The sequence below is a fragment of the Lissotriton helveticus genome, chromosome 6, assembly GCF_964261635.1.
Source record: "Lissotriton helveticus chromosome 6, aLisHel1.1, whole genome shotgun sequence".
Classification (NCBI taxonomy): Eukaryota; Metazoa; Chordata; class Amphibia; order Caudata; family Salamandridae; genus Lissotriton; species Lissotriton helveticus.
Window position 1 is genome coordinate 732798049 of NC_136067.1, and position 25473 is coordinate 732823521.

The 25473-nt window shown below is 42.5% G+C and overlaps 1 protein-coding gene across 2 annotated transcripts in view; it reads left to right on the plus strand.

Annotated features, from left to right (window-relative positions):
* Positions 1-25473, plus strand: part of MMS22L (MMS22 like, DNA repair protein) — a 602587-nt gene that overhangs the window by 575807 nt on the left and 1307 nt on the right. The gene's annotated exons all lie outside the window — the stretch shown is intronic.

The following is a 25473-nucleotide window of genomic DNA, read 5'->3' on the forward strand; positions in this document are numbered from 1 at the left end:
GTCCTTTCAGCATCCCACATCCTCATTTTTGACTGCATCAGGTGTCTTATGCGGACTCTGCAATTCAATCTGTAATTCCAGTTGGACATAACCAAGAGATGCCATTCACATTATGCAGGTGACTGCACATGACCTTCGGTGGTAGCTTCTCATCTGCAGTTGGACCAGCAGCATGCCCTTATCCCTTCCCCCACCCAAAGCTGACAGTGGTCACAGACGCGTCACTGCTGGGTTGGAGAGGTACATATCAGAGGACTTACTTCTCTGATGGAAACCTGACTTTGTAGCAACTTACTGGAGTCATGAGCCACCCCCTTGGCCTTAAAAGACATCCTACCATACAACAAAGGCAGGCTGGTGCAGCTTCTCACAGCCAATACCACTGCCATGTGGTATTGCAACATACAGGGCAGGATGGTGTCCTGGGCCCTATCCCAGGTGACTCTGCACCTCTAGACTTTGTTGGCGTGTCAGGGCATCTTCCTGATCACCAACCACCGGGAAGGGTCCTGGAATGCCAAACTAGACAAACTCAGCTGACTGCATCTGGCAGACCATGAGGGGGGCACAGGGAATCTTATGGCAGTGGGGAAAACCCATCACCATGCATGGAGATGGAGTGGTGGAAGTTTACTACATTTGATCTGCCTCTGGAAGGGTTGGATGTCATCTTTCCCGCTATTCGCCCGTCCACGAAGTCCATAAATGCAGGGACATGGGACAAGTTTGTGGGTTTACATGGTAACCACAAGATTCAGCCTTTATCATCCAAACAGTTGGATGTTCTTTTGTTTGTTTTTTCTTTGACCCACCAGTGCCTTACAGTAGGTACTATTAAGCGTTATTTGTCAGCCCTTTCGACCTATTTACTTTTGTCAAACCAACCATCCTTGTTTAAATCACCTGATGTGATGAGGTTTATAAAAGGTTCCCTCGTGAACAGTTTGTGATGTCAAAGTGAGACCTTAATTTGGTCTTAATGTTTCTCATGTGCATGCCCTTCAGGTGAATGCATAGCTGCTCACTGCTTCTCTTGACTTTAAAGACCGTCTTCCTCATTGCCATTACTTCAGCTTTTCATGTGAAAGAGCTTCAGGCCCTGTTAGTGTACCTGCCCTACACCGCCTTTTTTCCAAATGGGCATCGAGAAATCAGGCACTTCTTATGGCACTTATGGATGATTTTGAAACCTGCAAGAAAGTCATCAAAAATTGTGATTGGGCTCTAGGGTGGGGGTGCTGTATTTCGAAATAACACAGGTTTAAAAAGCACCTGCTGCAGAGTTCCTTCTGTGTCCATCAGTTTTCAGGCAACAATTAAAATTTGAAGATCACTGTGGTGGTTTATGTTCCTGCTGGAGAGAAATCGGAGTTTTGTCTAGTGGCAATTTCCACTCATGATAAAGTAGTGCAGAGAGTTAATATGCCTGCTGCAAAGAACATGTACCACATAAATCACCGAACTGTATTTAAGTGGATCTCTCAATGAGTTAATGATCTTGTCACTGAGGTCCTTTTGTTACTTGCAGTTCATCAGTTACAATCCTAATGTCATCAAAGACCTGCATGGTATAGGTTAGAACATTGGTTTTCCCCAGTCTTTCATTATCCTAATGTTGCTAAAATGGGTTAAATTGAATAGAAATGCATTGATTTAGTAAAGCCAGCCACTGTGGTACGTTTTAAATCCTGAATTTGTACTTCTCCAGACACAAAACACTCTTAAAATATACTGCCTACTAGTATCGGCGACATATGACTCATTCACCTTGTAATCTTCATTGTCTTATGAAACATTTCCTATAGACTGATTTGCACACGTATGATTCATTGGCTTTGTATAATGTGTATGAGATGTAAAGTGCTCTGGCACCGTACACTGGTGAGAGTAGCGCTACAAAACAAATGAAATGCATGTTAGAGAAGGGCTATGGAGAGATAAGGGGCACTGGTGGAGAGTAGTAGTGGGGGAATTCGTGGAGAAGGAGGTTTGCGGGGGTGGTGCCCAACAAAGATTGTCGCACTGGGCACCACTAGTGCTAAAGCCGACCCTGTGACTGAGTTGTCGTCAAACTAAGACTGCATTGGCCCCAGTATGTAGCTATTAATTCCACTAATAAAATATGAATGTCTATAGAATACTTTTGTTGAGGCCCACTTTCATGTGAAAACTGGATACCTCTGGGATGGTGGGTTTCAATGGAGCACATAGGAAGGCATGGAGCTGTTTCATGCCAGAGGTTTGAGTAAAGAGGCAAGTTGTATCATTTGGGTCCATCACCTCTTTTTTCCCAGAAGATAGATAGATATTAGATAAGGATTGGAACATTTGCCTTGGTTGTTGTTGCACTGATGACACAAACCCATAAGCCATCAGCAGGGGTGAAGTGCAAGGTTGAGGTACAAATGCTGCATTTATGCTGCTACTGCACTGTGGCTAATTATGCTGGAGCTGCTGTTCTTCAATAGGCCCTGTTGAGTTTGTGGTGCATCAAGGCTTTTTAATTGGTCTGGACCATGACCGTCCCATATGGCTATATGTTGCTTTTAGGTTTTCTGCTGGCGTTAGACAAGTAGAGTATCAGGTCTGAGGCCCTCTTGGTTTCTTTTGCACATTGTTATGGGGACACTTATATGTTGCCATGCCTGTGGATTGCTCAAGAACAGAAAGAGAGTCTTGGTATATTTTTAGATTTGTATATTCATCTAAGAGGCAAAGCCTCTGAAAAAGACCGTAAGCTACACTTCAAAACTTCCTTTTGTATGTTGTGGTAGATACACAGACCATGTAGGAGCTCTCCAGACATGCTGTCTGACTTTTGAGGACTAGTTCCCACATTGTGTTGTCAGGCATCTGCATTGTACCCTGAGCCAGTGGTGCACATAAGTGGGCAGTGAGTGTGGTTTGCATGTTGGAATCACTTCTTGTTTCTAGTCCATTTGGGAAGCCGGTTGCACAGTACCAGAGGATAATGGTGTGCCTTAGACCACTAGTAGAGGACTTGCATAGACAGTGGATTTTATTGCTAATGCAAGTGCTGGTCGGTATGGTTATAAAAAGTTGAAATGGTTGTAAAGTTGGTTATAAAATATGGTTATAAAAGTTTACATAGATCGTTTAGAATTGGCATGTGTGTACCTAGCTTGTTTACTGTGAGTTGAGGTTTGGCATATTCAGGCTTTTACAAGGAAAATGGTTTAGTTGGGAGTCTTATACTTGAAAAGACTTCTAGTTTCAAAAGTAGGTTTATTGAAGAAAACCAAGCGAACAACAGTATTTTGTCCAGTTAAACATCAAACAGTACATAAATATAAATATTAATAACGCATATTCTATTTGAAGGTGAAAGACAAAATACATTAAGAAATATAAAGATATGTTTCTTGGAATTCTTAATATATTAAGGGGCGAGAAGAAAAACTTAATATTCTAAAGTTATGCAATCATACAAATATTACAGAAACAATATGTTAAACAATGTCATTCTTAATACAAGGGAAGCCGGGGAGGCTGAGCAACTTCTTGTAGGAAAGGGATGGGAAAAAAGGATTTTTTACACTATTGTCTAAAAATTGTGTGACAGGACACCATAGTGTAAAGTTTTTTAGCAAGAGATAAAGGATACACAAAGGTAGTGTCCAGTCTATGATTTTGACAAACAGTATACCACCAAGTTAAATATGATCATTTAGATGCGTCCTTCCAATTCTTAGTTATCTGCTGGAAAGCAACTGTTAGCAACAGGTCTATGATTTATATTTACGATTGGCTCATATTCCAGTCAATAGATAATATCCTCAAAAAAATGTTGATGGAAGAGAAGGGAGTTGTGGTATTAAAGATGGTGTTAATTTGAGACCAAACCCGTTTCCAGAATTTAAGTACGTATGAATATGTAAATAGCATGTGTTTTAAATCAGCGCATTCATTAGAGCCTGTCCAGCAAGTGCTAGGAATTTGATTGTGTAGTTTGTGTAAATATGTGGATGTGAAGAGGAGTGTTTGCCCCACTCTATATGATTTCCTGAATTTTGTCCACAATTTATTCCATAAGGAAATGGACCAATCCGTGCCAAAATCGGTTTTCCAAGAAAGTTCTGTTTTGGTTTTGTCCCTATTATTGGAAGATCGTGTTAAACAAGAGTAAATACTGGAAGCTTTAGGATTTAAGAGGAGAAAATTAAATCAAGTAGAGTTGGTCAGGGAAGATGAAGGAGTTGTATATTGGAAGTGAGTACAAGCTTAAGTATTGCAGATCGTAAAACTGAAAATTTGTGTTGAAAGGAGAGAGGTAGATGAAAAAGAGAGCACAACTTTACAAATGTAAGGAGTGTGCCCTGATCAAACAGCTGATGTACCCAGATTAAACCTTTGTTTCTCCATGTTTTCCAGTAAATAGGTTTGCTATTGACAAGTATAAATTTGTTATGCCAAATTTTGGAGGCGAAAAATGAGTCAAGATCGTGCGGGGTAAAATGGAAGAGGGCATCTAACACCTTTCAGGAGTGTTTGGCTATGTATGGAAATGTTTTGGGGTTTATGAGTAAAGGAAAGGTATTCATGAAATGAGAAGGGTGATATGAGTGAAGTCTCAAGATCAACCCATAAAGGGGAGTTTACTGATGGGTCAGACACCCATTTCGACAGCTGCTTCAGATGGATAGCTTTATGATGGAGAAATCAGGGAAGTTTACACCGCCTTCTGATTTTGGATGTATTTCTGCAACGACATTCTTGATTTTTTTGTTGTTCCATAGAAACAATAAAAGGATGGAATTGATTTTATGAAAACACTTAAATGGTATCGATATTGGTATATTAGATATGATGTAAAGTATGATAGGGGTAAGCATCATTTTGATGGTGTCTAAGCGAGCCCACCAAGATAGATAGAGGGGATGCCATTTTGTAATAGGTGTTTTTAATTTATCTAGACATTTATCCAAATTTAGGGAATTCAATGTCTTAATAGATGGAGAAAATCATAAACCTAGGTATGTGATATGTTGAGGTTTCCATGCAAAATTAGAGATCATGAAATCTTCTTTAAAGGTATACTTGGTTAAAGGCAATATTTCACATTTCTCATTATTTAATTTATATCCGGATACCATCCCATAAGATTCAACCTTTTCCAAAACTGCTGTGAGGGAGGTTTGTGGCTGAGAACGGAACATAATATATCATCTGCATATGCTGCTAGTTTAATCTGTTGACTATTGGAGATGAACCCTGTTATGGAATGATTTTGTTGGATTTTATATAAAAATGGTTCTAGTGCTAAATTAAAAAGAAAAGGAGATAAAGGGCATTTCTGACGTACTCCTCTGTTTAGTGTAAAATAAGGGGATGTAAGACCAAATCCAAACCATCTAAGGGTATGAAAAAGTAAATGCCCACAAACTCTATTAAAAACCTTTTCTGCGTCCAAGGCAATCGCTGCTAGGGGATCTGAATAATGTGAAGTTTTTGACAAAATATGGAGAGAAAAAAACTTGTATTATAAGTGATATTACGTCCCTTAACAAAACCTGATTGTTTGTTACTGAACAACAAAGGGAAATGTGATTCTAATCGGAGGGCCAATACCTTTGAGAACATTTTATAATCCACATTAACTAGGGATATGGGCCTTTAATCTTTTCAATAATGTAAATCTTTGCCTTCTTTTGGAATCGGCAGATTAGGGCCCCTAAGAAGGAGCCCGGGGAGTTACGTGATATGATGGAGGAAATAAGAGTGTATAAGTATGGAAGAAGTATTTGGGCAAAATGTAAATAAAATTCAACCGTAAAACCATCAGGACCTGGAGCTTTATCTTTTCGAAGGGTCTTCAATGCAGTTAGCATTTCCGTCTGCGTAATATCAGTTTCCAGAAGGTCTAAATTCGTTGGGGACTTAGTGTGCTTCTGAATTGTAGAAAGATACTGGGTGATATCTGCATCTGCAGGTATGTTCTCTGGTGTGTATAAAGATTATAAAACTGTACAAATTCTTGTAAAACTTCAGAATTTTTTAGCGTTGGTACGTGATTTTCATCAATTATGGATTCAAATTGAAGCCTATTTTGTTCAATCTTGAGGTATTTGGCTAACAATTTGCCTGATTTATTCTGGCCTCCGTAAAACTTCGCACTGGTTTTCAGTAAATATAGGGAAGCGTTTTCAGTAGAGACCTTGTTGAAATCAATCTTAGCATTTATAGGATCAGATAGACAGTCCTTTGATTTAGCTATATAAAAGGAGTGTTCCACTCTTTTAACCCCTTCACTGCGGCGGCTATTCCGCCGCAGTGCTAGGGGGGCGGGCCGTCGCATGCTGGTGACGGAACCGCTCCGTCACCAGCCGCGGGTGTGCTGTGCTCATGACTGAGCGGTTCTGTCACGGCCCCACCCGCTCAATGGAACGCTCAGCGCAGGCACGGAATCCGCGCCGCGCAGGCGCTCCGAACGGGCCGTGACGGAACCGCTCCGTCATCAGCACAGCGCGACCGCAGCTGATGACGGAGTGGTTCCGTCACCAGCAGGGGAGGGGTTAATATTAGTGAGAAGTTCGGCATTCAGTGTTCGGGCAGTTTTACGTTTATTGGATACATACCTGATAATAAAATCTTGTGCAGCGACTTTACACGCATCCCAAACTGCATGGAATGGAATGTCATTGGTTTGGTTAATTCTAAAATATTAAAAGCGTTGAAAATGGAGTCTAAAAGTAAAGAATTATTAGAACGCCATCTTTTAGGTAATACAGGCTGATGTAAGCTATTCAATTGTACCCAGACTGGAGAATGGTCACAAATAAATATGGGTCCTGTCTCAGTGGAGTGTAAAGATTGAGAAACATTGTGTGAAATGAAAATAAGGTCAAGCCTGGACTGGGTTTGATGAAGCGGGGAGAAAAAAGTATATCCCCCCGAAGAGGGATTGCGGAGTCTCTAGGCGTCCATTAGGTTCCTCTGTTTTATAGTTTGTAAGAAAGCTTTTTGTGTGGTTTTTTTTGGGAATAAAATAAGTCTAAGAGTTCTGGTCTATAAAAGGATCAAACACCTGATTACAATCATCTGCAAAAATAACATTCTCTGAAGGATATTTTACAAGTAGTTGGGAAATTTGGGACCAAAAAAGAGCATCACAATATGTAGGGGAATTAGTGAATAGCCATCTACCGTCACTATCTGATTCTTTAGAAATAAGCTTAACATTCAATGCCTTATGACATAATCTTACGACACCATTCTTTTTACCATCACCAGTTCTTTTTAAGTTTTAATGATTCAGTCTCCGTAAGGTGTGATTTCTGTAATAGGGCTATGTTATCATCCAATTTAGATAAATATGATAACACTTTGCCTCTTAATGGGATAATTTAAGCCTCTGACATTCCATGTGACAATTTTTAAAAACAAACAAATCATACAGGGTGAATAATTAATTGAATCAGCAATTATCTCATAATGTCAAACAGAAACAGTGCAATAAGTATGAAAGTAATGTCAATGAAAACCGATAGATGAAAAGGAGAAGAAAGGAAAGAAGAAGAAAATTGATAAAGAGAAATATTATAGGTAATTGGTTTAAGGACAGAAAACAAGATAGTCACAGGAAGAAGAGAAATTGCTGTTAGAGATACTATAAGAATAGATATTGTACCTACATAAAATCTAAAACATATAAGGGGTGAGGGGTATGAGGTCACATGGAACGATGACACGCCCAGACTCCATGAGGTGAGGCGGGGAAGACTTCAGGACAGACGACATGCAAGACGGATAAATCGAGCAACACAAAGATGAAACCTGAAAAGGGAAAAACTGGTTAAAGCCATCTAAACATTTTGGTTAGCCTATAACACAATCTATAACCTCCTATATGTGTCAACATAGTCATTGAAGAGAGATTTAAGTCTCAGATAAGACAAAATAGATTATTTAGTATGTGTGTAAGATGTGTCCATAGTTTCTGCATTGCACGAATTGAGGAGGCTTTTTCGCCTGTCTGGATCGTCCTAAGTAGTAGGATTGTTATTATAAGTTACTTTGAATAAGCAGTGGTAGAATAGACCAAACCGTGCCCCAATAGAACGAAGAGCCAGTCTCAAAACGAGGAACTCTCTGCACCTGTCTGCTGTGGACTTTGCACAGTCTTGTTAAAAGAAGAGCTGATTACCTGGATGAAATTCGTTTTGCAGAACTAATTGCTGACAATACCTTGAAAAGATCAGTGTGTTCAAGAAAATACAGTATAACTCCCCTCAGCTTTCTCATGCTGGAAGATGATGCATGTGGAGGGCCCAAACATTGTGCGCGCTGGATGTTCAGAATAGTGCCCACCGGCATATTCAAAACTGTCGGTAGAAACGATTTGAAGAAAGTGATAGGATCAGAGCCTTCCGGTAAAACGTATATACGAAGGTTAGTCCGCTTGCTCCTATTTTCAAGATTTTCAATCTGCTTCTGCAGAGATGTGACTTGGGTTTGAAAAGCCTCTACTTTCAAACAGGATGTACCTAGAGACTCCACGCTGTGTTCAACCTTGGTGATTCTTTCTTCCATCCTTTTCCAACCATCTGTTAGGACTTGCAGTTTGGAATTTGTCTCTTCTACAAATGGATGTAATGTGTGAATCTCCTCCAAAAGAAGGTCCATAGAGACGATCGAAGTCTGCTTTGGTGAGGAAGGAGGATCTTTTTTCAAACGTTTGGTTGACGCATGTTAGCTGTAGAAAGAGCGTTGGTACTGGATGAAGAAGCAATTTTAAGTGACGAGTTCAGAGTGTCCTCCATGGAGGCAAAATGGGCGGGGGGATTCGAACAGACTATAAATCTGCAAGTTGAAGGTGCCAGCAGAGCTTTTGTATTCTTCAGTCTGCTCATACGATGAGTCAGTCAAGCCAGTACACAGGTAAGTGATTAGAGGAAAGCCCATGAGACCCCTCCAAGCAAACAGTGAGTGAGCTGTCCCAGTAAGACTTGTTTCACAGTTCTGTAACTTCAGTTGGAAATATTTAGGTGCGAAAGCGCTATGTATTATAAGTACAAATTCCAGATCAATACTGTAATGTAGAAAGCTCAGGCATTTTTGTATAAGTCATAGGCAGCTGTTACCTCAGCAACATGAACTTTAGTAGCTTTATATATTAAGGAGCGTTGAGGTAAATAGTCTACAGCTCAAAGTCATTTCTAAGACCCAAGTGGTTAAATGTTCTTATTCTGTCTGCCTGTGGAAGAATTACAAACTGTAGAGGTCGCTGAGTGAATAATTTGTGGGAAAACCGGCTCTTCCTAACTCAGGTATGCTTCCAAGATGGCAGGCGTCATACCGACGAAGCCACTCATGACATTAATGAGGGAGCAAATGATTTATGGAGCTCTGCGAGCTTCAACACTTACTCCTCCGTCTTTCTCCAAAGTTCTGATGACCGCATGTTCATTTTCAGTGGTTCTCGGTGTTGATGAACGCAGCATTGTCCACCGGTCTCCGCGTCGCCTCAGAGAGAGTCACGGAAACGCAGTCATCTCCCTTTGGTGCTAGCCAAGCCCCCCTTGAAAAGACTTCTAAATGCTGGCTGTAACCTCTTCTGACACTTGCCTGGAAATTTGCAGTGTTCAGCAAATACTCATCTGGTTCTCCATTACCAAGTTTAAGAAAGCAAGAATAAGAGGACGTTCGGTTTTAGTTCTCATGGTCAAAGATTGGAATGTGACATGCCTGATGCTCAGATTTTGTGAAAACCATCTTGATTTTGACAAAGAGCTAGAAACCTGGGAAAATATTTACTATTATTTAACGCAACACGACTCAGCAAGGAAACTTGCTGTGCTGCATTAAGTGAAACGGAGAGATCAGAAATACCCCATATTTACAAAGATATGTCACATTTCTGCTTTCTCCTTGCCCTGGCACACTGTGTGCTGTCTAGCGCAAAGGCTTGGTAAATCTGGGCCCTGGTTCTTTGCTGATTCTACTCTGTTATCACTACTCTTTTCAACAAGTCGATGATGGGTGAGACTGGCAACAGCATGGAGGTCCTACATAGGGCAGATAAGTTAAGAAAGTGCAGGCGAACAGAAATATGGGAGCACTGACCCTGTAGAGGTAATGGCCGTCTCGGCACACAGACGCTGATGTTGCATACTACTAAACAGGAGAGATGAATTGCACCGGAAGGGTGCCCCTGCCGCAATGGAGTGAAACATATCCCACGGAGCTGCAAGAGCTCGGCCAGAGGAAGATCCTTCTCCTATTTCGCTGTGGAGACCTGGATCTCTCTCTACCTCACAGGCAATCACCTTAACTGACTCAATTATAGAAGGACCTCAAGTCTTGGCTCTTTGACTGAACTGCAGAACTCCACCCACCACCACAGCGCCTTGAGACCCTAATGGGTGATTAGCAGCGCTCTACATAAACCTGGAACATCATGAGACACAGATCTGTAGAATATGATGTGAGTTTGAGACAAGGGAGATGGTAGATACCACCGCACAGATGAGTACCCAAGGTAAATTCTTTGAACCCTGTTTTGCAGAAGTATCAGGGTTGTGATATGACATGGAAAGCTGAAGGATGAGCATTATTTAGATACTGCTGCAGTCGGACTCAAAGAGTATCTGTCATGACAGATGTGTGATCCAGCAAGAGATCAAAGAAAGATGGTGAAGTGCGGTTAAGCGCATTGCAACCAGCTGATCGGCAGAGTACAAGGTTGAGAGTGTTGTCTTGGGATGTGGGAGTGGGGCAAGTGTTTACTAGAGGCAATTGGCCAGATCTGAGGGCAGGGAGAAGGTGCCAAATCTGGAAGAGGGATCGCTCTACTGGACTGGAACAGAATGCATTATTGGGAGACATCGGGCGTAGCTCACTACTCCGTGAAATCTTTCTCCCATTGTTGTCTAGAAACAGAATGGTTAACAGTTCATTTCTCTGGGCCTGAAAGTACCCGTCACGGATAATGTCTAATAACATCTGGTTACCTCAGCTGGAGGCCTAGCCTGAATCATGAAATGTAATATAGTCCATTCTTGGTGGGGTTGTCTTTTGTGTTTTTTGCAGCATGATAGCTGTGCACAATGTTATGCAGCAATCGCTGGCGTATTAGGCTATGGTGTGCAATCACAATGCTTTTGACAGCCACAGCCGCATGTAACCATGCTTGTTTATTAGCTCGAATATGCACATTTTTGAGGTGTGGTCAAGGGCATTATCCCTTGACCTTTCATTCTCGTCCATTTTCACATTGAGTACAAGATCATCCACACGGTCCAGCTAGCATTTTTAGGTCCTGGCTCCTGACTAAAAAGTAGCCATAGTACATCCCAAACTCAGCAGTGAGATCTGGTACCCTTCTCCTGTATGTTCTGCGGAGTATGAGCCCACACATGTCCTTTCTCAGTTTTTACCTACTGGTTTTGGAATACTGTCCCCCTGAATCTCAGTACTATTTCAAACAGACTTCAGATTTGGAAATACTTTCTAGTATCCATATTCTCTGCTTCCCTCAAACCACAGACGACAGCCCTAGAAGCATCTTACTATCCAGATGGAAATAAAACTCTTTGCAATGCACGACACAGCATGCCCTATAACTGGAAAGGTTAACCTAACTGGTAGAAGGTAGATGATTGATCACATCAGCAAATGTTCGGGGCTTATTTACAAGCCCCTTGTGCTGCCGGTACGTCACTTTTTGTGACACACCTGCCGCGTAACCTAGTGCCCAATATTTACAAGGACACGTAAAGCTACCCTGCAGGGCTTTCCGTGTCCTTATAAATATTGCCCCTTTACACGCAACACTGCATGAAAGGGGGGCTGCCATGGATGTTGCAGTGGGTGTTCCCATGCAACACCCATGGCTTCTGCCGCATTTCCAGATTTACGAGAAATAGTAAACCTGGCAATGCGTCAGAACGCTATGCCTCCCCAGGGGAGGTGTAGAGAGGTGCAACGAGGAGAAATGTTTTTATTTCTCTCGTTTTTTTTCCACTTTCTATGAGTGCTGCATTCTGCAGAACACATTGGAGGAGGAAATCACCTCTTGTTATTGTTTTTAAAAACAATCATCTCTGGGACGCAGGCAACCTTGCACCATGGTGCAAGGATGCCTGTGTTGTTGCATGGCATCTAATTGTGCGCCTGCGCTGGGGTGAGGAAAGGGATCCGCCATATTGTTGTAGATGTGACACATCCCTTTGCATCGGAATTAACGCAGTGCGGCGCAGCCAAATGGTTTGCAGCACTGCACTGTGATAATTTTTTGTAAATAAGGCCCTCAATTTTTAAAGCCATCTGCTCAATTAATCTGTTTAGTCTGACTTAATTCATAACCTGAAAGGATCAAGAACTATGTCTCAAGCGTAGTATAAGGATTCTTTCCATCAAACTCAAAAGGGGTATAATGTGCAGATAGAACATTATTTTTTCATGTCCCAGAAGTCCTTGATGTGATATTACCTATGCTCCTTGATCTGAAAGTCCTAACTCGAAAATAACCTCACCACAGACCCTAACTTGGATTGATGTATCCCAGGGTCCAGGAGAGGCCTCACACTGGACCCTGAACTGCAAGTGAGTTTGCCCATGGACTATATCTCAGAAGGCCCACCACTGCATTGATATCCCCTCCAAACCCCTTTAGCCCAGAGGATTTGAGCAGATGTTTTAGATAGTATGTCCGTTTAGTGATAGAAAAATGAGGCTGAAAAAGTTAAAAGGTTTTAGTGCGTATGGTCTTTTAAAATTTTTTTTATTAGAAAGTGTAATGTTTTTTTCTCCTAAGCACAAAATTGCCACAGACCTATAAGTTGCTTGTTTGTATGTCACACACATAATACATTTTTTATGGTGTGGGTTACTGTACATAGGCTCAAGCATGGAGTGCGTGAATGCGTGCTTTTATGCTGCAGGTAAGCACTACCCAAAGCATTATAAGCTTCATGGTTCTAGAAACAAAACACGTGACAGGAGCATTGCAGCATACATATATATATAAAAAAACAAGCACTGACAAAGCCAATAGGTCTCGCCTTTGAGACCTATTGCTTTTGCCAAACTGTTTTAGAAATATGTTACTATATATATAATGCATATTTCTGTAAGTAGACTTTGAATTTGTTAACCTCTCAACTCTCTTTGCTTTCGTGCACTTTTGCATTTTAATTGACTTTACTAGGTATTGGCAAAGCCAAGAAGTCTGCTTTACATGTCTAAATTATTGTTTTCCCTAGTGTTTGAATGCTTTATATTATCTGAGTTGCCTTTAGGTGTCTGAGTGAGTTCTGTTTGAGAGGGTGTTCATAAGCTGACACAATTCAGAACCCTGGAGCTTAGGGTCAAGCAGCATGTGTCAGTGGGGTCCGAACAGGTTTCAGATTACATTCTCATCCAATACTTGGCCTCTCACCAGTGCGCTCAGTGATGGTCATTTATAATTACCAATTATAATTGTAGTTTGCATGAGTTAAGCCACGGCCTTAATTATTTAGGCCAGGCCCCTTTTAGAGTCCCCACACACACACTTCATCGCCATATTAGACTGTTGCCTCCAGAGACCTAAAAGCAGTTTCCTAAGAGTGATCTAAGAATTGTGATGTTTTAAAACCGTGGAGTCCTTGGAAAAAAGCGCTATGAGCTTGTCACACATACAATCTACTGATTCATGGATGTGCAGAAACTTGCCCAGCCATGCCCTACGAAGAAAAAGCAAAAAGTTAATCCAGTTTTACTTTCACTTTTCTCGAGATGAGCCCCTTCGTGGTGAATGAGACACACAAGTAAAAACAAAAATGACAATTTATTATTTCAAATGTTTTATTCATTTTATTAGAAGTCCAGTTTGTCAATAATTAGAAACCTCTCTCCATCACTAATAACAAAGCACTTGACAAGCCTCGTGATGGTTTACCAGATTTTGATCACGATTTGAGAAGGGCTTTTTAATATGTTGTGAATAAATATAGCCACTTTGGCAAAACAGCCTTTCATTGCAATAATTCAGCTTTTGGTAAGACAATATGTGGACAGATACCGTGACTATGGGACCAAGCTACATTAATTACATCACACTGAAAATGAAATTGCAGCTTTTGTGCGTTAAGACAACATAAATACACAACAGATTCACTATGAATTTGTTAACACTTCACTCACTTTCAAACAAAACAGTGGTAATCATGCATACCAGCAAGGACTCTTCAAAACGAGTGTAATTTCAATTTCAATTCATTTAGGGGTCAAAACCTGAGAGAGGGGCAGTGTTCGTGGTAACAGAATGCACACTTAGATTTTCTGGTGACCACACAGGGCTAACCTCATCTCCCGCCCTTGGGCGTCCAATAACCTTCCATGTACTGCTGTAGTGTAAGGAAGGTAGAAAGGCAGCAACTGAAAACTACAGAAAGTAAACGGTGTGGCAGTTCCTGCTGCTACCTTCGTGACCCACAGTATCTGGGGTACCAAAGTATAATCCAAGGGTACAGCTGTTAAACCTCTTTGCGCCATTTAAGGGTAACAAGACAGCACAGTTAAATAAATAAAATGGACATGGGTAATGTCTTCCCTGATCGTGATCTGTTCCTACTCTCATAGCTTAAGCAGACTTTAAACTGGCTGCATATTCTCCAAAGCCATCCACCTTTTAAAACTTGATTAGGTAAACTCTGCCGTAAAAATTCCAGAGGGGGCAAAACACCTGAGACTGTATGATCAAAAATCCCCTTGGGGTGCAACAGTCATGTGCACTCGCCTTTTGTTCGCCTCGGGGGACTCCCCATGCAAATGAGGAAATGGTTTTTCTCTGCACCTGTGCTATGTTACAGACAAGGGTACAGAGGCTAAAGAGCTGTTGGGGCGGGAGAGTGCAGTGTCTGCACCCCCATGAGGTAGCACCCCTTGGAAGGGAGTGGGCGTCCCATGGCTGCATCCGCTTGCAGGGGGATATCCCCCCACCCCTTGTAATTGCTGACCAGGTTGCCGCCTGCAGTGTGAAAAGCAGCTTCAAACAGCCTGTCGGCCTTTCTCTAATGTGTAGGAACTAATTTGCAGCTGCACTGGGGGCAGCACATTCATTGTGATAGGCTGCACTCACCCTGTTTGTGGCTTGTGCACGCTGTTAAAGGTGGCCGCCGCGCGCCTCTTCTATAATGCGGGCCTTATGGGGTAAGAAGCTTTTAAGATTTGAATTTTAAAAAACAACAAAGTAGAATGCATGTTCCCATCTGCCATTTTAGGAGCAAACCCATCCCTTTGAAACTCCCTTCCAAAAGAGATGAAATATCAAGAAGACCTATTTCGAAAAAATCTGAAAACATTCCTCTTCACACCTTATTTGGACTTGGAAACCCTGAGCATTTACAGGTGGTATATTTTGTTCCTTCATCCTCCATTCTCTGTCCTCTGACTTGCTCTCTTTTAATGTCCACCGTTCTATCTAACACATCCTTTTGACTAATTTCACCCCAGGTGTTAAACCCACCTCATTATTCACTCGTACGCTATTCGACTTTTACCCTTTCCATTGGTCGCCAGCCCTACTATTTCATCTTCTACAAAATATTTCCTTTCAAAATTTTTGCCCTACAGCCTTGGTCTAAAATGTTCTGTTCGCGTAGGTTTGAAAGATTCTAAATGTTTGCCACATAAGATTCATTAGCAGTATTTCTACTTGAAATCCCAGGCACCAACATTTTTCTAATATCAAGCCACCTACTTGTAGTTGAGTTGCTGTAGAAAAATATATAAAGCCAATACTTTAGAAAGATTTGGTAAATACAAAGTGGTTTCTTAACCTTTAATGTTTGGCTCTAAATTAGGATTTCTCCTCGTGGGTCCTCCTTCCTTGAGTAGATTGCCCTCCATTGTGCACCCTAAAGCACAGGTCTCTTCCAATGTTTTGCAAGGTACGAGACTCATGCTTATCTAGTGAGAAAATTGTTTACACCAAGTATAAAGGGTGATAATGGTGGCCAATCTGAAATCATTGACCTGGCTTGGCAGTTCGGTCTGGACTGTTCCCATGAGGCATAGGGTCAAGACTGATTTGCATATGGCTGGGTCTAAACTGGGGTGGCATAGTGAGCAAAAGAACAATGGATTTAACCCAGATCTCTTGACTGGGGGAGAATGTATGATTTACTCAGCATTCCGTCCATCATTTGTTTGCATAGCACCCTGCAGAAATCATGCCACATACCCACTTCTCCCCATAAATTGACAGTGTTTTAAACCACGGCCAAGTACTTCCTACCCAAAATGTGGTTGGACAAAATCACACGGCGAGGCAGGTTCTACCAAATATTATCCAACTGCATGTTTTAATTCATGTAATTTTATTGATATTTACAGTAAGTGAGCAAAGTACCTTTGCTTGCTCCTTGCAAAACATACAACTCCATTATGACATGTGGGTCCACTTGATGTGAACAGAATAAGCATTAACATTTTCAGGGAAAGGCTTAACTAGCCCTATTTTACACAAACCACTGTAAGTTACTTTATAATGGTCAACAAGATTGGCACAGCCTGATCCTTGGAATAAAAAGCTGAATTATAGAAATGTCCTCTTCCTAAACCAATGCCTGTACCTCGTGGGTACTTGCACAAATCCCTAGAAGTATGACTGGGAATGTGTCCAAATATTACAATTCCATTAATAATGGTTACCACAGAGAATCTGCGCAAATATTGTGTACTTCTGCAATAGGTAAACAGTTTTTCCCCAGAAATCTCTTCCCCTCAGTAAAAAAAGGGCCATGGCCCCTTTCCGTTGGCATCTTGGAAGCACTCTTACTGTCACTTTTTTGAAATTACTTTTAATTATGAATGGGAATGGCCTTAAAAATATCTCCCACCCCTCAGAATTCTGCACTGTAAGTAATGTACTATATTAGTGGATTGTTTGCGATATTCAGTAACTTATGCTCAGCTTACCCTGGCACACTAAATCATATGCCTGGATTTTATGTCCACTGAAACTTGGTGATTCGAATACTACATTTTTTTACATGTCTCAACCATTTCGAACAGTCATGGTCCACATGCTTTCTGTGCCTGTCATAAATGCTTACCCATTGGCCGATAGGACTGTGAGAGCCTGAGGAGACTCTGTCTAATTGGTTTGAATGCCTGACAGTAAACTGTATGCCAGTTTAAGCTGTTGGCTGAGTACCCAGGCATTTGGAAATTGTCTGAAAGAACATGCTAATATTTTTCTTTTCAATTTCATCCTTTGAGGACTGTATTGCCCAGTAGCACATTGCAGTTCTGGTCCAGCCCTGGAGGGATTTTGTGTCTGCTGCTTTTCGTTGTCTATTGGAGAGCCTTGCTACTGTTTCGTGATATCTCAAGCTCGAAAAGCTTATCCCAAGAGCTAAATGTGGCTTAATCGTTAGATACCTTTCCAGAGGACTGCCAGAATGCTATGATTTTTTGGTGTGCGTTTTTTTAAGCCTCATCCCATTTTGGTGAGGTTCTTGCTCTAAGGGTAGTCAGCTCTGCCAGATAGGCATCTTGCTTACTTTGTTTGGCTTAGAGAAACAAGAGCGGTTTTAATTCCACTACAGGATGAAGACACATTGGTGACTCTGGGATAGGGAGTTGGGTGCATTGGGCTGAAACGTATTATTCCATTTTGAAGCATATCCAAGTCAAAATGAAGGAGTTTCCTCCTGCTAGAGGGAGTTCTTCTGCCTCTGGTCCAAATAGGAGCAGTGCCACTTCCAAAGCAATGTGTTTGATGCTGTTCTGGAATTTACACTCTTAAAATCTAGAATACAATTAAGGCAGACCTGAGAGAGTCCCAGTCTGCAATTGTAGAACCAGAGTGAAAGCTTGCAAAGAGTGATCAGTATTATTGACCTCTGTAGCAGAAATATGTATTCGCACACTTTGACAGTTTTTATATCCAGTTTAGCGTCCAAAAGGGGTTTCCTATGTCGGATTTTGTGAAGATTTTGGACAACTTCAGCTAGATATCCATCGTAAACAAAAGGTGTTCTCTAGAGCCGTTTAACCATCACATCTGATATCAATTCATGAACACCATATCCACCGTCTTCTTTGCAAGTTTAAGAATTTATGTAACTCGGCATCTTGAATCCTATATTTCCAACTTGCATTGGCCTGATGCTTGATGGTGATGCAGATGACTCTGTAAATGAGAGGCCAGAGGTATTGAATTTGAGTGATAGAAATGTACGATTTATAATTTATCAGCCCTTTTTGTATTACAAGTATGATTAAGTGGAAGATACATTATCTTTATTTCACTTTGAAAACTTGGGAGATATGATTACAAACGTCACATTGTATACGAGAACTATGTGTTTGATATATAGTGATATAAATATGACTCTAATGCTTTCAGATAGAAGCTATATATCAGAAACCTTATTGGGTAACTAGAAAAGGGAATAAAAAACACGTAAATTCATTTCACGCTTGCCTAAGATTTTAATAACGACTTGAGGGAAACCACCGTTTTTGAAATGATGAGGTGTGTTCACCGGTGTGGTGTTCTTCACCAGCCAATGATTGCTCAGAATTTGAAATCATTGTAATTTACGTAATGCTAAAAATTCTTTGGGTGGACTCGAGAACTAGTGAATTAAAAAGGTTCTTGACAAACCAGGTACTGAAACCACACAAGCTTTGAGTCTCTCACACACGTATTTGCAGGTACTGAAGTATGTAATTTCATTGCATGTGGGGAATCTTTTGACATTGCATCACAATGCATAGAATTAAAAGGGGTGGCTATAGGAGCAGGGCAAAATGTGGAAAAGAATTTGATAGTGAATGCCTTCAACATGATACAACAGTATCCGATCAGGCCAAGAGCTCAATGTGTTAGGTAAGTAGACTGTATGTAGGATTTGAAGGCTTCAAGTAGAAAAGAAAAAGTGTACTGAATACTGCATTGCATCGTGACACTGGTGCTCCGATAGCAAGGGGGCAGATATACCATTATTTCATGCAACCCAGCAAGGCATCTTTCTACGCAACATTACATGAAAACAAGAGGGAAGAAATTCTTCAGATTTACAAAGACATGGAGCATTTCTACTGTCTCCTTGTGCTGGCCCCCTATGTGCTGCCTAGCTCCAACGCAGCCACCCTCGCACCATAGTGAAAGTTTGTCACCGTTAGGGGCAGGATTGTTTTTCTGCAGTAAGGGAACCCTTCCTGGACAAAACAACTCTTAAATGTGTATCCCTTTTTTTCCGTCTTATGACTCTGTTTTCTACAGTCCCCAAACAAAGATCACGCGTTTTTCTTCCTAAGCAACATTACCACCTTATTTAAATAGTCTTTGTCAAGTCAATTTACTAAATTAAGTTCATACAAAGCATGACGGAAATGTAATGTCCTCTTTGTAGAATTCCTGCACGTATTACCAAGCAGTTTTGGAACTGTGCTGCTCTGATACTGGGGAAAAATTTAGAATTTAGAAACCTACATTCTTCCTAAATTACAAATGTTTTAGATCTAATCAAAATCCCCCATAGGTTAGCATGGCAGCACGATGAAAATGACCGGCATTACAAAACTTTATCAAAATTATGTTGGAGACATCTTCGGGCTGAAAGGGGGGGGGGATGTTCGGGTCTGTGCCAAAGTCTGTATTTATTTCCGCTTTCATTTGTTTCTGGGCAGTAAAAGCTACATATAATTTTGATTTCGTTTCATACAATTTACACAGTGCGTTTTATTTTCCCCTCCCAACGAAACTGCTTTGAATCACTTCGAATGTCCTACGACCTTTGACATTGAATTTTTGTGTGGAGATTTTAGTTTTAATATAGCCGTATGTCCTCATCATACTATTCCAGATATTCTACTACCTACTCCGTATTCCCTATCACGAATGGGATGGTTTACTGATGGGTAAACACATATGGAGTATTATTAAGGAATTTGTGTGTTCTTGGTTAGTTGAATATGTAAACTCCTTTATAGACAACATTGAGCAACATGGATTACAGGGTGTTTTTCTAGTAAACACTTCTACCTGCAGATTCCTTGCGTGCGGAATAATATCAGGTGTACGACTGGATCCGGAAACTTCAAAGCTCTCATGTCACTAGTAGAGGGTGCTAGTTTCGTATCAACAGCGGAAGTGGTGTCAGATGTCACTGAAGCCATATAGCGCCCACCCTGGCACAACCGGGTCAGTTTCGGCTCGCGGTCCTTGAGCGTTGTGGGGGGTTTCCTCACAGACATTTCTTGTTGTGCAGTATGTCTCCACCCAAGCTTCAAGCCCTTTAGGGATTGTGTCCTTACGATTTCAATCACTGACCCCCACTCTATTTGTCTCTGATATCTCGGGTCAGATCTTGGTTCCTTCTTCTGCAAATCATACCCGAGCATGACCTCGAAGGCCATCTAGGAGCCTCTAGTAAAACAAACTTTTCATGGCCCAGGATGAAAGGTGTAGCCCATGTCACTTAAGACAGCACTCAAGGTCACCATCATCCTACTCCTCAGGTAAGCGACAAAAGCAGAGACCTCACAAAGGTAAGTCCCCTAGATGCCCTCCGACTCCCACAGGCTTCTCATTGTCTGAGCCGGAGCGTTTTTTTGTGGAGCATGTTCAACCTTCTCTGAGCAGCCCTGCTCCAGTGATTTGACAGGGCCCATCCCTAGAACTATCACGATCCCCACCTCCACCAGCTTTCCCAATCCACTGCCACCAGGTCTCGGTTATGGAACACCCGCCGCCATGATACCTTGAATTCCCGAATCCAACCTTGGGCCTGGCTGTGTTTTTAAATGCTGTTTACAGCATCTTCGCATGAGAAACACCACTACTCCTTTGGGGCACAAAGCACCATATAGACTTCCAATGTTTATTCTCATGGCTCTGACTCCAAGGCCGTTTGGATCCGTTCCTCCAGGACAGACACCAATTCCCTCAATCATTCTCTCCAGTGCTCCAGTGCACAATGCCAAATCCACCAACCTCATGGCTGGCTTCACTGACACCAGCAGACTCTTCCCCACTCCCAGAAACCGTACCACAAAACAGGCCACGCAGAGAAACAGAGGCTACTAGAAGAGTAGGCTTACAGACACAGAATCTAGAACCTGTTTGAATCTCACTCTGATCCCTTAAACTTGTACATTCTGGGTGACAATGGTGCAGACGATAAGGTATATGAATTGACAGTATTGTCTTCGGAACCCTGCTACCTTTTAACAGTTTCCATCCTAGACCTGGTAATGGCAGCCTGGGAGAAGCCAACTTCAGTGCCGGCAGTCAACAGGCTCGTAACAATAAGATACAGCCCTGCCTCAGGTGATCCACCTTTCCTATCCACACATCTGTCCACAGAAAGCCTAGTGATTCAGACCTCCTGCTCCTCGGCTGATGCCTTTCTATCAGTCCCCGCGGATAGAGATTCCAAACGCCTGGAGGCCCTAGGAAAGAATAATCTTCTCTGTGGTCAACATAGCATTGAAATCTCGCAACACCATGTGCCTTCTGGCGTGCTACACCCATGATTCGTTTGACATGGCCCAGATGGTGACACAACACTTTCTTGAAGATATGAGGGCGCACTTAAAGTAAGTGGTACAGGATAGTCAGAATACCTTACCCTCCATCATCAAGTCTGAAATAGACACCCCTGACTATGTGGCACTTACAATGGGCACTTCTATTTCCATAAGGCCTCACTCCTGGCTGCGTATATCTTGCTTCTCCACAGATGTCCTGACTAATCTAATGGTCCACCCATTCGATTGAACATGTTTATTTGGGGTGAAGGCAGATTCCACCTTCAAGAGAATCAGTGTAAGCTATGAGACAGCCCACTTCTTTGTAATACAGCTACCGCTGCCGACTAGAGACTATCACCAGTTTCAATATTTTCAAGGCTTCTCACAAGATTCTTATTTTGTCAGCACCAGTGTATCCAGCCCCTAGCCTAGCAACATCAGAATCTGTTGGTCAAACTATGTACGGTCAGAGGAATGGAACCCACCAGGAAGCCTCCTCCTCCCGTGCAACCCCAGGCAATCAAGTCTAGTTCTCTTCCTCAAGCTCACACAGATCCGGTGGCGTGGGAGGGGGTGTGTCCCCCTTTCTGCTGGCCTGGGCTCCATTCCTTTAGAACAGTGTTTCCTTAAAATCAGAGGTTATAGCTCTCCCTTCCTTCAGGCTCCAACCCCAATCCCATCCCGATCCTCCCCCTCCACTCCCTAGACCACCTTTTCATCCTGCAACAAGAAGTGACAGTATTCCCATGGAAAGGAGCTGTGGAGCTAGTTCCTGAGCAGGACATGGATGTTACTCTCAGTATTTCCTTCTTCCCAAGAAGGACGGCTGTCCACCTCTTATCGTGGACCTCAGGGAATTTAATTTCTTCCTCAGGAAGGATCGTGCTTCCACATCTCAGTCCTGCGGTCTTATTGGACATATTGATACTTTGTGGTGGGTTCTAAACTCTAACAATATGTGGTACTCTGCAGCTTAACATCGGCACAATGAATCTTCTTGAGGGTGGTGGCAATAGTTGCGGCCTATCTCAGGAGGTTGGGCATCCTAATTTCTCCATACCTGGGCATCTGGCTAATCAAAGTGGGGTCTTCAGTGCTGGTGTTGCACTCCCCTGCCAACCATACTATGACACCACCTTGTGGTTGGGGGCTCATCGGAAGATCAGAGACCTCTGGTCTCAAGAAGAGCAGGTTCTTCACATCAATCTGCTGGAACTGCGGCTGATTCAGCTGGCGCTCGAGGCCTTCCATCCAAGGTTGATCCGTCCAGATCTTGACAGACAGCACAACAGCAATGTGGTATGTGAACAAGCAAGGGGTAGTGGACTCTCACCTCCTTTACCTGGAAGCTTTGAGACTATGTTAATGGGCACAACACAGGTTGACCGCCAATCACCTAGCGGGGTCTCTGAATGTCAGAGCTGACAGCCTGAACTGGAGTCATCTTGCCAATCACGAGTGGCAACTTCAACCGGACATAATTTGGGACATCTTCGCCCAGCGGGGAACTCCTTATGTGTACTTGTTCACCTCCACACCTCGAGTGTCCTTTCAGGGGTGCCTTGGTGGACCCATTTCAGTTGAGGTGGAGTTTTCAGCTGCTCTATGCATTTTCCCCATACCCTTGATTCCTTACGTAGTAAGGAAGAATCGATAAGACCGAGCACAAATCATTCTAATTGCCCCAGATCGGCCAAGAAGAGTGTGGTAGGTATGTAGACCTTTGCCCCTTCTCCCTATGTCCCCCACTCAAGGTGCCATTGAGACTGGACATCCTTTCCCAGTCGAGATAGAAGGTACCGCATCCCAATCTTCGAGGCCCCACCTTCGTGCCTGGAAATTGAGCAAGAACTTCGGTATACGTCGTCTTGTCAGCTCGCTCTCTCTCTCTCTCCCACCCTCCACTCACCCAAACCACACACATACACACACAAAATCGGCTTACTGGGAGATGGAACAACTTCATTGCATGGTGCATTGACAACAGCATAGATCCCTTGCAGGCTAAGATGCCCCAGCTCTTACATTTGCACATTCCCTGGCATGAAGGCGGTGTACGATCAGCATTGTTAAGGGGTATTTGGCAGCACTGTTGGTGTTACTGTCTCTCCCAGACCGGCCTTCCATATTCTAATCCTTCATTTTGATGTGTTTCTGGAATGGGTTAGCTAATCTACATCTACTAACTCCCTTTGTTGTTGCCCAGTGAGACTGTAACCTTGTTCTAACTTACCTGAGGGGGCACCATTTGAGCCCCACCATTGTTGCATGTTACACGTTAGCTCTGACTGTATTTTTGGTAGCAATCATTTTGGCCAGATGGATCAGTGATTTGCAGGCTTTGAATTCCTTCCCATCGCTTTTAAACCCTGATAAATTGGTGTTGTGAACCAGGGCTGCTTTTTTGCCAAAGATGGGGACCCCCTTCCACTTGCCAGTCTATCAACCTCCTGACTTTATATCACTGCCCGATCCTACGAGTAGGAGCAGCTGCATAGGTTGATTCTTAGGCAGGCAGCCTACTTTCTTGACTGCACCAAGGACATATGACTGGATGACCAGGTACTGTGGTGCTTAAAAAGGCAAAACGGTTCAAAACACTCTGCCCAGGTGGGTCGTTCTCTGAATCAAGACCTGCTACGCTTTGGCCAAGAAAGAGCTCCTTGAAGGGAGCTGGGTTAATTACATCAGGCCACCTCTGCCATTGCCAAAGATCTTCCTTTTACAGAGATCTGCAGAGCTGCTACCAGGGCGTCCCTCCATAATTTCACTAAGCGCTACTGCCTCTGAAATGCATAGATATGGACACTTCGCCATATCAATTCTTAACTAACCGCATATCAACCTTCCTCCAGTGGAGGATACTCCTTTGAAATCAATTCTACACGTGAGGCATCTGCAGGTGGAAGTATCCATGAGAAGAAGTAGTTACTTACCTGCGTAATGAGGTCGATACTGTATCTACCTAGCGATATCTCACCAGCCCACCTGCCACCTCGTTTGATGGATGCGTTTAGGGAATGTTAATAAGAGATCAGATATTGCATTGTGATACTGCACTACTCAATGCTGATGCCAGACTATATGCTCACCGCTAAGGCTTGAAAAAAATGAATGGAAACAGACGTTGTGGGGTGGACATTGTATGGTTCTGGTGACGTCATTGGATATCACTTCCGGCAATGATATTAAGCCAGAGCCTCCTACCGGCAATGAGATTTGAATTTTCTGGATCCAGTCTGATGCTTGGGATTATTATACAAATAAAGAATTTGCAGGTTCGGGTTTTCAGCATTTGGAGCATTCTTAATCTGTCAGAGACCATCTCCTCACACTAGACTCTACAGTGGATCACGACGATGAGACCCGATGTCTCCTTCCCTTTTATGGATATGTGGTATATGTAAACTATATACCGATGATGTCCTACTATCCTGATGTGAACTACTCTCCCTCCACTTGACACCTGGAATTTAGTTTTTTCTGGTTCTCATTATTTACTTTTGGAATGTCAGCGAATGTGTTGTGAAGTAGCGACATGTGTGTTTTATGTTCAGCTTGAAAACCTTAATAAGATTTTTTTTTTTAAAGCACTCTTGAACGACTAGCAGCTAGTTCTGAATGTCACTCACCATGCACCGAGAAGTGTACACCATATATGCTGTAGCTCTGGTGGCAACATTCATAGTGCTCTAGTCACATTCACTTCTACTAAGACTTCAAGGTCACAGAACCAGGGGAGGAGGGAGGCACTGCGGAAGGAGTTTCGAACTCAGGTTCTGATGAAAGCCATCATTTTGATTACGAGGAGCGATTCTCCCTTAAAGGCCCCAGGGCTACTACGCCCGTCTCGTTCTCTGGACCGTTTTATACCATGATTGAATAATTATTTATTATTCACTCTTGGTATTATAAAAAAAAGGGCGTCCAGCAACTGTCTGAGGCAGCTTGCTGTAACACTGCCTGATCGCTGGCGAAGGC